This window comes from Scyliorhinus torazame, chromosome 8, assembly GCF_047496885.1.
Source record: "Scyliorhinus torazame isolate Kashiwa2021f chromosome 8, sScyTor2.1, whole genome shotgun sequence".
Classification (NCBI taxonomy): Eukaryota; Metazoa; Chordata; class Chondrichthyes; order Carcharhiniformes; family Scyliorhinidae; genus Scyliorhinus; species Scyliorhinus torazame.
The window spans coordinates 152099576-152112993 of NC_092714.1; the positions used below are offsets into that span (position 1 = coordinate 152099576).

At 46.8% G+C, this 13418-nt stretch overlaps 1 protein-coding gene across 6 annotated transcripts in view; it reads right to left on the reverse strand.

Moving 5' to 3' along the window:
• The window catches only part of dgkh (diacylglycerol kinase, eta), an 857220-nt gene that overhangs the window by 322677 nt on the left and 521125 nt on the right, over positions 1-13418 (reverse strand). The window lies entirely within an intron of this gene.

Sequence of the window (13418 nt, forward strand, 5' to 3'; positions counted from 1 at the left end):
AAGAACACTCTGGTCTGACGAGCCATTAGCACATTAGAGTTTGATGGCCTCTTTTTTCCGTAAATTGGAGATTAGTTGCATATTCATAGCATGGTCCTGTTCTTTTGTCTAAAAGGGAGTGGATAATCAGAAGTCCAGATAGCGATGATGAGTTCAAGTCCGGACACGCCTGGACGGAGGCTTATTGTCACAAGTAGGCTTCAATGAAGTTACTGTGAAAAACCCCTAGTCGCCACATTCCGGCGCCTGTTCAGGGAGGCCAGTACGGGAATTGAACCCGCGCTGCTGGCCTTGTTCTGCATTACAAGCCAGCTGTTTAGCCCACTGTGAGAAGTAAAAGAATCGTGGTCGAACAGGTGGGGCAGAAGGATTTGGAAAGCCACCGGGGGAAGTCATGAAAAACTGCCACAGAGACAAGCTTTCGGAAAAGGGTCTGAAGGAGCGGCACTAACAGCAGGAATATGTTCTGTAAATGCAAGTATAATTTTTGCCTGCCTGCATCAGTGGAGTTGAGAGCTCTATGTTCATTTTACGTGCTGTTTAATGGTAAAAAGTGTTAGGGTTAAGAGACACATGTAATCTGTTCTTGTTAGGTTTGAAGTTTAAATATTTAAATATTGTTTCCTTTTGTTTTAATAATGTTTTGTTTGTAAAAATAACCAAGCCTATTTCTCATGCAAACACTCCTGGAGCGAATAGATCTTTCCGCACAGCCTTAAAAATGTTAAAAACGTTGCAGTTCTGGTCCAGTGTCTTAGCCACTGTTGGGATCTGACCAGGCGTTCATAATAAAATGGTGGGATCGTTGCCAAGATTCTTACATATAATTCCTTGTTTGGCTTGGGGTTGTCGACTTTAAAAACAAATGAGTGTGTGTGAACAATTGCATGGCTGTTTAGCACAGGGCTAAATCGCTGGCTTTGAAAGCAGACCAAGCAGGCCAGCAGCACAGTTCAATTCCCGTAACAGCCTCCCCGAACAGGCGCCGGAATGTGGTGACTAGGGGCTTTTCACAGTAACTTCATTTGAAGCCTACTTGTGACAATAAGCTATTTTCATTTCAATTCATTTCATTTCTTTCCGGGTTTGAAATTTGATCAGTGAGTGACTGAAGATGGGCACTTTCAGTTGCAAAAGATTTCCTGGTTGCGGAAGAAATTATTTGGGAGGATTTACAAGAGGACTCTAAAACAAAGCTTTTGAGTTTGGCAGTGAAACTGCAGTTAGCCTTGCCTGGATATTACTGGATACAGGAGCAAGTCAGTCTTTAATGGTGGGAAATAAGGAGATAGATAGCTTGGAAGGAGTATTGCCAGAAAAGGTGGTAATATGCTGTAATGTTCTATGTTCTATGTGACATTAATGGGGAAAGTCTTAGTGTGTCACTCTGTAAGGTAAAGTTAGAGAGTCCAGCGACAAGTGGTGAAGTGATAGTAGGAATATTAGAAAAAATACAATTTTTAGGGGTACAATCCCTCCATTGTTAACCATGTTATTATCCTGTCGATCCCTTAATGGTCCAATTCCCATCCCATATTCCTTTTTTTGATTGATATATATGGAAAATATTTTATTAATTTCCTTTATGTTCCTTGATTATTTAATTTCATGGTTCTTCTGGTCTCACGTGGTGAAGGTGCTGGAAAAGGTGCCTTATACATAGACTGTCTTAGCCCGTCCTGGCTTGCAAACCACATCCAACAAGATCACTCTTCTGCGTCTAAAAAACACAAGTACCTTGAAAATAGCTGATGGGGTTGCAAGCAGACCCTCGCCTTGGTGGCCTGGAATGTTTGCACTCTCATAGACTTTGAGGACAAACTGCCCCCAAAGACAAACTGCCAAAAGAACCTGCAAACCTGAAGATCAACATTGCTGCTCTCAGTGAAATGAGGTGTCCTGGGGAAAGTTTGTGAAGGAGGTGGAAAGGCAAGGGTGCCAAAGAGAAGTACATCCATTGCCACCTGGAACAAACTTACCAGCCAGCTGCTGAGTAACTGGCAGGGCTAAGCAAATGACTGATGGTCCTGTGACTCGGCCTCTTGTATAGACACATTACATCCGATCAATGTGCACACCCAAACTCTGGACTCAGAGGACACCACCAAGGAACTGTTCTACACAGAACTAGACAACACCTTGCCTGGTGTCCCAAAAGTTGTCAAGCCCATTTTACTCAGATTTCAATGTCAGAGTTGGACACAATTATTCAGGCTGGAAGGGGATGATTGGGCAGTGGGGGTGCAGTAGGATGCTCAAAATCAAAAATTACTTTTGAGTAAATGCACTCAGTGTGAGCTTCATATTTCCAACACCAGTTTCTCCAACACAATCCCTCCAATTCCAGTGTTCCACAGAGACAACAAGTACAAACTCAGCTGGCAGCACCCCTGCTCCCAACAATAACATCTGATAATCAAGTTATCATCCCAGCCTGAGACGGAAGAGACATGCACATTACAAGAGCAATGCATAGCACTCACGATTGCTGGACTGACTATCATTTACACAGGTCTGTCACAAACTGATTTCAACACAGGCAAGCGAAGGCAGCTCGTGGGAGATACAACACGGCCGCCCTCCAGGATAAGACTACATGTGAGGCCTTCCGGTAAGCCATCCAGTTCAACTCATCACTCTCAAAACCATCTGGAATGGCCTCACGGCTAGTATCCTTTCAGCCCATGCTGAAACACTGGGCTCCACCAATAACTGCCACCAAAATTGGAGCAATAACAACACTGCCGTACAAGACAATGCACCAATTCAGAAGCCTTCTGCTTGTGCCAAAGAGACCCCAGAAACAGCTCCATGAAAATCTCCGACCAACAGCCAAGGCTGAAGCTCAGAGTGTGATCCAAGAGATCAAAACAGTTGGTGGCAGGTGTTGGCCAAGGGGATCCAGCTCTATGCTGACAAGCATGACTTCACAAGCTTGGATCAGGCCACACAAGCCATCTACAGTTTTCACCCATCTGACCCCACACTACTCCTGCTGACAGACAGCAACTCCATAAGCACCGAGTCTCTTCTCAACCATGACTCGATGGCCTTGCACGCTGCATGCGCTTGACTCAGTACGCCAGCACTTAGTAGATTAGTTCCTCGGCAAACCTCCATCCCTGGTGGACAATTGTCAAGCCATTGCACAAGTGAAAAATAAGGCTGTCGGCCCGGATGATATCCCAGCTCAGGTGTAAAAACTTTACATGGACTCTGGCATGAAGAGGGCCTCCCAGAAGACCAAACACATGTCAGGATTGTCCCAATATTCAAGAGGGAAACAGGGCTGAATGAGACAATTCCCGGGGCATAGCTTAAACATAATATCAACACAGGGAGTACACCTTGCCAAAGTACCACTGGATCGCATACTTCCACCTACAAAAGCCCTTCTGACTGAATCCCAATGTGGTTTTAGAGCATTGCAAGGCAGGATAGATCCGATCTTTACCACTCGGCAGATCAAAGAGAAATGCCACGGGCAAAATCAAACACTCAACATGGCCTCATTGATCTGACTCAGTCAACCAGGAAGCTCCCTGGGCCACATTGGCTGTCTCTGGAAATACGTCAAGGTTCTGCAGTTTCTTCATGCTGAAAGGACTGTCAACAATCTCTACTACAGCCTAGGGTCTGATGCCTTTCAATCAGAACAGGCATCAAGCAAGGATGTGTACTTTCACCCATCCTTTTCTCCACCTAATTAGCGGCCATTCCTGACATGGTCAAAGATGCCCTTTTACCCAGGGTCCATGTTATAACCTGTCTGCTTACCATTGGCTGGGGACTAATGACAATCCCACAATCCTGTGGGAGTATGAGCTTCCCCAATGAGGGGGGGGGGCGGAGAAATCATTAGCAGACTCCCTGTATAAATAAAGCTGGCCAGTTTGGAACCAGCAGGAAGGAGTGAGCAGCAAGCAAGGTTGCTGCTGTTGTGTATATATATATGTTATTGTAAATAAATGTTATTTCTTTGTATCCTTGAAAATTGTGCTGGATTCTTCGTGGCCCTCACAAAACTGCCGACGAGGGTTAAAGTGAATAGCTGTCTACACTGCTGAAGCCACCTCCCTGGATTTTTGTTGGATACAGGTTGGAAGTTGTTTTCTATTACACGATGCCTCTGTACGGACGTTTGGATGTTTTTGATGTTGCGCTGGAAAGCTGGAACCAGTATGCACAACGGATGCGTTACTATTTCCGGGCAAACAATATCACTGAAAACAAGTGCCAGGTGGTCATATTGCTCACCGCCTGCGGCCCGCATACGTTTGGGGTGATTAGGAGCCTTACGTACCCAGCTGCGCCGGACACCAAAACGCTTGATAAACTTGTGAATTTAGTGGGGCAGCATTTTAACCCAACCCCGTCCACGATAGTCCAACGTTACCGGTTTAGTACCGCTGAGAGGACCCCAGGAGAATCCTTTGCCGACTTTCTATCCAGGATACGCAGGATTGCGGAATACTGTGACTATGGTGAGACCTTGTCAGAAATATTACACGACCGTTTGGTTTGCGGTATTAACAGCTCAGCCAACATTGTCTTTTCAACAGGCCATTCAGATAGTATTGTCCTGAGAGAGTGCAGAACGAGGAGTGCAGGAGATACAGGGAATGGACGTGCGTGCCTTGGGGCGCAACCCCTTCCGTCCGAAAACGTCCCCCCGCACTCGTGCGGTACCTTGGGCGAAACGACGTCCGGATCGACGCCAGTGGCTGTCGGACATTCCTCCCCGAAGGGAGCCTTCCCCAGATCCAATGGATGAGGAGCCATGTCCGTGTCAGACTTGTAGGCGCCAACACCATCGCAGACGCCGGTCCTGGGTCGTTCCGACCGAAACTGGGACCAGCCCAGGGGCCGTACCTTCCATGTGGATGAACCTACTCCGGAGGACGACTGCCTGCAGCTGCATTGTGTGGCAGCTCCCCGTGTGGCCCCCATTAAGGTGACAGTGTGGGTCAATGGTCACCTGCTTGAGATAGAGTTGAACACTGGCGCAGCGGTCTCCGTGATCGCCCAGAGGACATTCGACCGCATCAAGCAGGGTATACAGATCCTTACATTAACCGACACACAGGCCAGGTTGGTCACCTACACGGGGGAACCATTGGACATTGCAGGAACTACAATGACCCCTGTTGTTTATGGACGCCAGGAGGGGCGTTTCCCACTTTTCGTGGTGCGCGGCCATGGGCCCAGCGGATTCAACAGGCCCCCGCCCCGACTGACACTTCGCATCTTCGTTCTTTTCTCGGCCTCGTAAACTATTACGGGAAGTTCCTCCCCAATCTGGCAACTACGCTGGCCCCGTTGCATCTTCTGCTAAAGAAAAATCACACCTGGGTTTGGGGTCAGCCGCAAGAAACCGCTTTCCGGCGTTTAAAACAACAATTGTCGTCGTCTGGGTTACTAACCCACTATGATCCTGGAAAGCCTCTGCTCGTCACGTGATGCATCCCCGTATGGTATTGGGGCCGTCCTGTCCCACAAGATGGAGAACGGGGCCGAACGACCGATAGCTTTCGCCTCCCGCACATTGACTGCAGCGGAAAAAAAGTACGCGCAGATCGAGAAGGAGGGCCTGGCAGTGGTCTTTGCGGTGAAACGTTTCCACCAGTACGTGTATGGTCGCCACTTCACTATCGTGACTGATCATAAGCCTCTGCTGGGACTTTTCAGAGAGGATAAGCCAATACCGCCCATTGCTTCCGCACGGATCCAGCGCTGGGCTTTGTTGCTCGCTGCATACGAGTATTCTCTGGAGCACAAACCAGGAACGCAGATAGCGAATGCCGACTCACTGAGCCGATTCCCTTTATTGACCGGCCCCATGTCGACCCCCACCACCCTAAATTGCAACCCTAAATTTTATGGACACCTTGCCTGTCACAGCATAACAGATCCGTGAGTGGACCCAGTCCTGTCAAAGGTTCGACACCTAGTCCTGTATGGTGGGCCGCATAGACAGCTCCCAGGCGAGTTGCGGGCATTTTCCTCCGAGCTGTCAGAATTCAGCGTGGAAGACGGCATCCTCTTGTGGGAGCGCGTGTGATTGTCCCGGAAAATGGACAGGAGCTGATACTAAGCGTCTTTCACAATGGGCATCCAGGTGTGCACAAAATGAAAATGTTGGCCCGGAGTTATGTTTGGTGGCCAGGCCTCGATGCCGACATTGAGAAGGTGGCCCAAAACTGCTCCATTTGTCAGGAGCATCAGAAGCTTCCACCGGCCGCGCCCCTACATTACTGGGAATGGCCAGGGCGGCCTTGGGCGTGCTTGCATGCGGATTTCGCCGGCCCTTTTCAAGGATCCATGTTCCTTTTATTAATCGACGCCCAGTCTAAATGGCTAGAGGTGCATAAGACGCACAACGTCCTGCACAACAATTGAGAAGATGCATTTGTCTTTCAGTACGCATGGCCTCTTCGAGGTGCTGGTCACGGATAACGGCACTCCATTCACCAGTGAGGAGTTTGCGAGGTTCATGAAGATGAACGGCATACGCCATATCTGCACTGCCTCTTACCACCCGGCTTCAAATGGGTTGGCAGAGATTCAAACGAGGCCTAAAGAAGTAGTCTTCCGGGTCAATGGACACGATACTGGCTCGCTTTTTGTTTTCGTACAGGACCACCCCCCATGCGGTGGCTGGGGTAGCTCCTGCAGAACTCCTAATGGGCCGGAGACTTCGCACCCGCCTTAGTATTGTTTTCCCGGACATTGGCGCAAAGATACGCCGCACACGAACGGCAGGGACAGGGTTTTTCTCGGCATCGGCTGATTCGACAGTTTGCGCCCGGTGACCCAGTGTTCGTTCGCAATTTTGCTGGTGGTGCCCAGTGGGTCCCTGGCGTAATCTTTCGCCAAATGGGCCCTATATCTTACCAGGTGCAAGCCCAAGGTCGTCTCCAGCGCAAACATGTAGACCACGTTCGGTCCAGAAGACTATCCCTTCCAAAGATTCCCCCCCCCCCGGAGCTCATTTCTACAGCCACAGAGACCAGAGACAAGGGAAGGTAGTCCTCACAATCTTCCTCTGGTGCCTCACTCAAAGCCTGCGCAGGTCGTTACAGAACCGCGCGGAGATAGAGACGCTGGGATGACAGAGGCAGCAGACTCTGACTCCGAGATGGAGACACAGGACGCATCAGAGGGGGAATCCTCGGGCCCACGGGCCGTGGATGTACAACCGTTACGCCGTTCATCATGGAAGTGCCGGTCTCCGTCTCGTTACACGCCGCCCGATCCAGCGCCTCGTGCAAATGGTGTCCGGCCTGTGGCAAAACGAGTCGGACACCCTCCTTCGCCAGGGTCTTTGGTGGATTCCTTGGACTTTGGGGGGGGGGGGGGGGGGGGGGGGGGGGGGGGGGAGGGAGGGATGTTATAACCTGCCTGCTTACCATTGACTGGGGACTAATGACTATCCCACAATTCTGTGGGAGTATGAGCTTCCCCAATGAGGGGGGTGGGGGCGGAGAAATCATTAGCAGACTCCCTGTATAAATAAAGCTGGCCAATTTGGAATCATCAGGAATGAGTAAGCAGTAAGCGAGGTTGCTGCTGTTGTGTACATATATATGTTATTGTAAATAAATATTATTTCCTTGTATCCTTGAAACTTGTGCTGGATTCTTCGTGGCCCTCACAAAAGTCCAAATAAAGTGCGGATTAAACGGTAAGTTTTTCAATTGCCAAAGCTGAAAGCAAAGACTAATTTCTCACGCACAGCCATAACAGTCCTCTGGTATGTGATGACTATATTATCCCGTCACAAACAGTGGTCCAGCACGGTAGCGCAGTGGGCAGCATGGTAGCACAGTGGTTAGCACAGTTGCTTCACAGCTCCAGGGTCCCAGGTTCGATTCCCGGCTTGGGTCACTGTCTGTACGGAGTCTGTACATTCTCCCCGTGTCTGCGTGGGTTTCCTCCGGGTGCTCCGGTTTCCTCCCACAGTCCAAAGATCTGCTGGCTAGGTGGATTGGCCATGATAAATTGCCCTTAGTGTCCAAACGGTTGGGTGGGGTTATGGGGTTACGGGGATAGCGTGGAGGCGTGGGCTTAAGTGGGGTGCTCTTTCCAATGGCCGGTGCAGACTCGATTGGCTGAATGGCTTCCTTCTGCACTGTAAATTCTATGATTCTATGAACATCTACATGGCATCCTTGACCACTTCGAGGAAACATATCGATTCTGAGGGTTGCACCTGAATTCCAATAAGGCAGAGATATTCCTTCGGTCAAAACCTGGGCTCGCACAAAATCCCCCCAAATCACAGCATCCACCTGGAGGCAGTCAATCACTTCTGCTATCTGGGTAACCAAGTGTCCCAGTCAGTGAACATAGACTTGGAGATACTACAAGCTGCTCAGATAAGTCTTCATTAACCATTAGCTGTATGCGAACATGAAGCTAGCAGTCTACAAAGTAGCCATTCTCCCTATAGCCTTCTACAGCAGCAAAACCTGGGTGACATATCGCAGAAACTGAAGAAAGCTCAAGACATATCAATGGCACAACCTGTGGAAGATCCTACGTGTAGGCTGGATGGATCGCAGCACAAACATTAGCATCCTCCAGGAAGTGAGCGTCCTGAGCATAGAGGCGACCATCGTCATACAGCAATGCTGGACAGGCATGCATCAGAATGCCGAACACTCCCCAAACTTGGAACTGGTCAAAGGTCACAGGGTGGCCTGCTGAAATGTTTCAAAGATACCCTGAAAGGCGACTTGAAGATTGGCTTTGACATCAGCAGCTGGGTTTAGAATGCACTCGACCACCCATGATGGTGGACCCTGCTTCACGAAGCAGCTTGCTTTAAAGCAAGGTGGATGACGTAAGTTGAACAAATCATAGAATTTACAGTGCAGAAGGAGGCCATTCGGCCCATCGAGTCTGCACCGGCCCTCAGAAAGTGCACCCTACCCCAAGCCCATACCTCCACCCTATCCTGTAACCCCACTTAACCTTTTTTGGACACTAAGGGTAATTTAGCATGGCCAATCCACCTAACCTGCACATCTTTGGACTGCGGGAGGAAACCAGAGCACCCGGAGTTAACCCACGCAGACACGGGGAGAATGTGCAGACTCCGCACAGATAGTGACCCAAGCCAGGATGAGAGCAAGAAGCAAGTTCAAGATGGTGTGGAACCCCTCATCATACAAAAACTGATCAACTGTGGAATATTTTTCCAATGTTGTTTGAATTTATCTTCCCTTTTCTACATTTTTGCCATGCACTGACTTCACCCCCATCTTTTACAGCCTTTCTCTCCCTCTTTTTTCCCCCTCGCTCCCCATCCCACTACTCTAGCACTCCATGGCAAGTGGCAGACTGGCATGATGATGCATAATGAATTATTCAGAAGTAGAGTCCCACTAGATTGTTCTATCCTTTTAGTGCAATATGTTTTTCCTGCACTCTGTTGACCACAGTCTGAAATGTTTCCCCATTGCTCGTTTAATTCTCCCAAGTTCTATTCTAAGCCCCTCAAAATCAACTTTCCTCCAATCTATTAACTTGGTTTTCATTATATATACCCTTCTCTATTATCATCTGAAAGCATATATTATGGTCATTATTGCCAAGATGTTCCCCTACTTTTAATTTTCTCACCTGTTCTGGTTCATTCCCTATTACTAAATCCAATAGTGAATCTTCCCTTGTTGGGATTTTTACATACTGGGTTAGTCCTGTGTATATTGTAGGAACTCCATCCTTTTATCCTCTTTGCGACATCTCCTGGCAATTACTATCAGGGTAGTCAAAGTTCCCACAAGATTATTTTTCTATTTTCTTTGCTCAGTTCTATAATTTGACTCCTTATTGCTTCCTCCACCTCCCTTCCACCATGAGGTGCTCTGCAGGTGACACCAGTTAGCGTGATTGATCTTTTACTATCTTTTATTTCTGTCTAAATAGATTCTATTTCTGTTTTATTGACAGCTGTGTCCTGCTTTTGCCTACTGTCATTGGTCTCCTGGATAAGTACGAATACACCACCTCCACTTTTGCCCTGTCTCCTGGATAAGTACGGATACACTACCTCCCATTTTGCTTTGTCTATGGTTGCTAAAGAGATGTTATTCCAAATCCTGATTTTGCTTCAGCCAAGTCTAAGTTATCCTATTATGTCTGGTTCTGCACAGTGCATGTTTACCTCCAGCATTGTATGCATTGCTGTAGTCATTCTACCTAATTTTAATATGATTTCCTCTTACTTTATTGCTCCACATCGGAAACCCTTATAATCCCTGAATTAGTCTGGTGAATCTTTGTTGCATCCCCTCTAAGAGCAGTATATCCTTCCTTCGGTCATACAACCAAACTGCACACATTGTGACAAAGCCCTTTATAATTGCAGCAAATTTCTTTACTTTTAGATGCTAATGCTTCTTCACTTGCCTAATTGCTTGCTGCACCACCACGCAAACTTCCTGTGATTCATGTACAAGGACTCCCTCTGAATATCAATATTTCTCGGTCTTTCACCATGTAAACATATTTGGCTTTTCCATTCTTCCTACCAAAGTAAATAATATTACCTTCTTTGTACTCCAGCTGCCAACTTTCTGTCCATTCAATCAATCCACAATTCCTTTGCAGCCACTTTATATTCTCCTCACAGCTCACTTTCCAACCTAGCTCAGTATGGTCAGCAAACAATACCAGATCCCCTCATTTGAGTCATCAGGATAGATTCTAAATAGCTGAGCCTAAGCTCTGAACCTTCTGCAACTCCACCAGTTACCCTTTGCAATCCCAAAAATTCTCTTAATTCCCATGAGCCCTAATCTGGTGTGACAACCTCTTGTGTTGCACCTCAGTTGAATTCCTCCTGTAAATCTAACCATTCAATACATCCACTGCTTGCAAGTTCCTCTCCAAGTCATTCACCTTCCTGACTTGGAAATATGGCGCCGTACCTTCACTTGTTGCTGGGTCAAAATCCTGGAACTTCCTCCCTAATAGCACTGTGGGTGTACCTACACCACATGGATTGCTGTGGCTCAGGAAGGCAGCTCGCCATCAATGTCTCACGGGCAATTAATGATGATCTAGCCAGCAATGCTTGCATCCCAGGAAAATATGAAAATAATTGGCTCCCTTCATCTGCCTTCTGTTACGATCCCAATTGATGTCATAACTGGCTAGGATGATCCCAGAATGGAACCCTATCTCAGAAGACCGTAACTTTTATTTTTTGTGTGTAAAACGTGGAGGAACAGAGTCACAGGATCACTAATTAGTTTTGACACCAAGAAAAAAAAACATTTATTAAACATGAAAATTTGGGATTATTATACGATACTTCTTTACTCCCCACTTTGCTTAACAAGTACGCACAGATTTTTAAGATCAACATGGATTGCAATGTACATCTTAAGCTACAATGATCTCATTAACACAAAGTCCCTTTTAAACACACAAGATGATTGTGGTAAGATGCACTCCTCTCTGAACCCAAGTGAATGTCTGTGTATTTCTCCTCAAAATTCCCCCAGAAGATACCGTGAGCCACCTTGGCTCACTGATCGCCAGCTTCCACACGATTGATTACACACTTGCAAATCTTATTTTAAATTATGCTTTCCCTCCGCTGTTTCCATTCATGTTTTGTTTTCAGGTTTTACACCTCGCCCTTCAGGTTCCCTTTGTCTTAAAGGTTTTACGCAAACTTCAACCACCAATTTCCACAATTATTTCAAATGATGTCTCCCAAACTGTAGTAATTTCTCACAAACCTTAGCATTACGCAGTATATCTTTCTGGCCTCTCACCATTCAATTTTCACCTCTCTGACTTTACTGAACAGTAATCTGTTCTGGTTCACTGTTTCCTCTGTTCCATTAACACTAGGCCTCTTGGAAACGTCTCTTCATTTCTCTAGTTTCCTTAACTAGCTGGACTTTAGGTTCCGGCATCTGTTTTCCTTACCATTACTCCACAGTGTGACTTTAGTTCCAGCAAGGCCGAGAGAGATGTTCCCTCTTTAGCCTTCTAGCCCTCTTCTGTTGGAAGGGCAATGAGAGCTTCCTTCTCTCTCACTACCTATCTCCAATTATAATCAAAGAACAAAGAAAGGTTCAGCACAGGAATAGACCCTTCGGCCCTCCAAGCCTGCATCAACCATGTTGCCCGTCTAACCTAAAACCTTCTAAATGTCCGGGGTCCGTATCCCTCTATTCATATCTTATTCACATATTTGTCAAGACGCCCCTTAAACATCACTATCGTACCTGCTTCTACCACCTTCTCCGGCAGCGAGTTCCAGGCACCCAGTACCCTCTGTGTAAAAAACGTCCCTTGCACATCTCTAAACATTGTGCCACATCAAATTAACTAAACTAAAATGTTCCTCTACCTTATAAGGCCCCAGTTGCTAAGGAACCACTGCTGGTTCATTTATGCTCCATGTCACAGCCCTCTGAGCACTGTAGAATCACAGTTGGAATTGAAATCAACCCCCACACATGCAAACACCTTCGTCCAGCATGAATCTAACTATAGGTTTTACCCTTCCAGGCACAGGAACATTAAATTAAACTCACTTCAAACTATACCTTATTTCTAATGTTACCAGTACAAATATAAATCCCTTAAAACTACCTTTGTTTTCCTAACACCTACCAATTACACACTCAAAGTACCCCAAAAAGTTTGCCAAACATAATTTTTCTTTCATAAAACCATGCCGTCTATCTAATTCTGTTGTAATTTTCCATCTTGCTCAAACGTCCTTAATAATAGATTCTAGAGAATTCCAGATCCAGAGGTGAATGCATCTGACTCACAGCAAATCCAGCTTGAGGTGTGGGCCTGAATTCCACGTCTCTGGTAGGTAAAACTTTTTCCGACCATTCCCTCCGGCATGATCTTCTGCCGACGGCAAATCACCACCGTGTATTTCTTGGCAGCGGGGACTGCATGCAATGGGAAACAACGTCAACGTCGGGACCAGAAGATCCCACTGCTGGGTAATGGTGGAAGCAGAAGGTCCTGCCACTAGCTAATGGCAGGGTCCCTCCACTGCCACAAAACATGCATGGAGGTGCACGGAAAATCCCACCCTCTGTAAATAGGTGGTTCACCCCATTGTTAAAGAGATGGAGATTGGACAAGAAATTAAGCAGAAGATCAATGGAGTAAAGTCAATCAGGTTTTATAATTATTAACTCCCATTTGATTTCAGTTAATGTATTTATTCATTTGTCGTCTGATGTATAATTCAAAGAAAACACTGGTGCAAAAATCTCCGATTGAAGATCTGATAGCCTTTCACATTAATTCATTGGGTACTCAATCACGTAACTTGCTATTCATACAACAACTCATTCAACTAGACTCCAGGAACAGGCTTTAAGAGATCACGAATCACTGGCAGCAACATTTCACATTGCACTCCT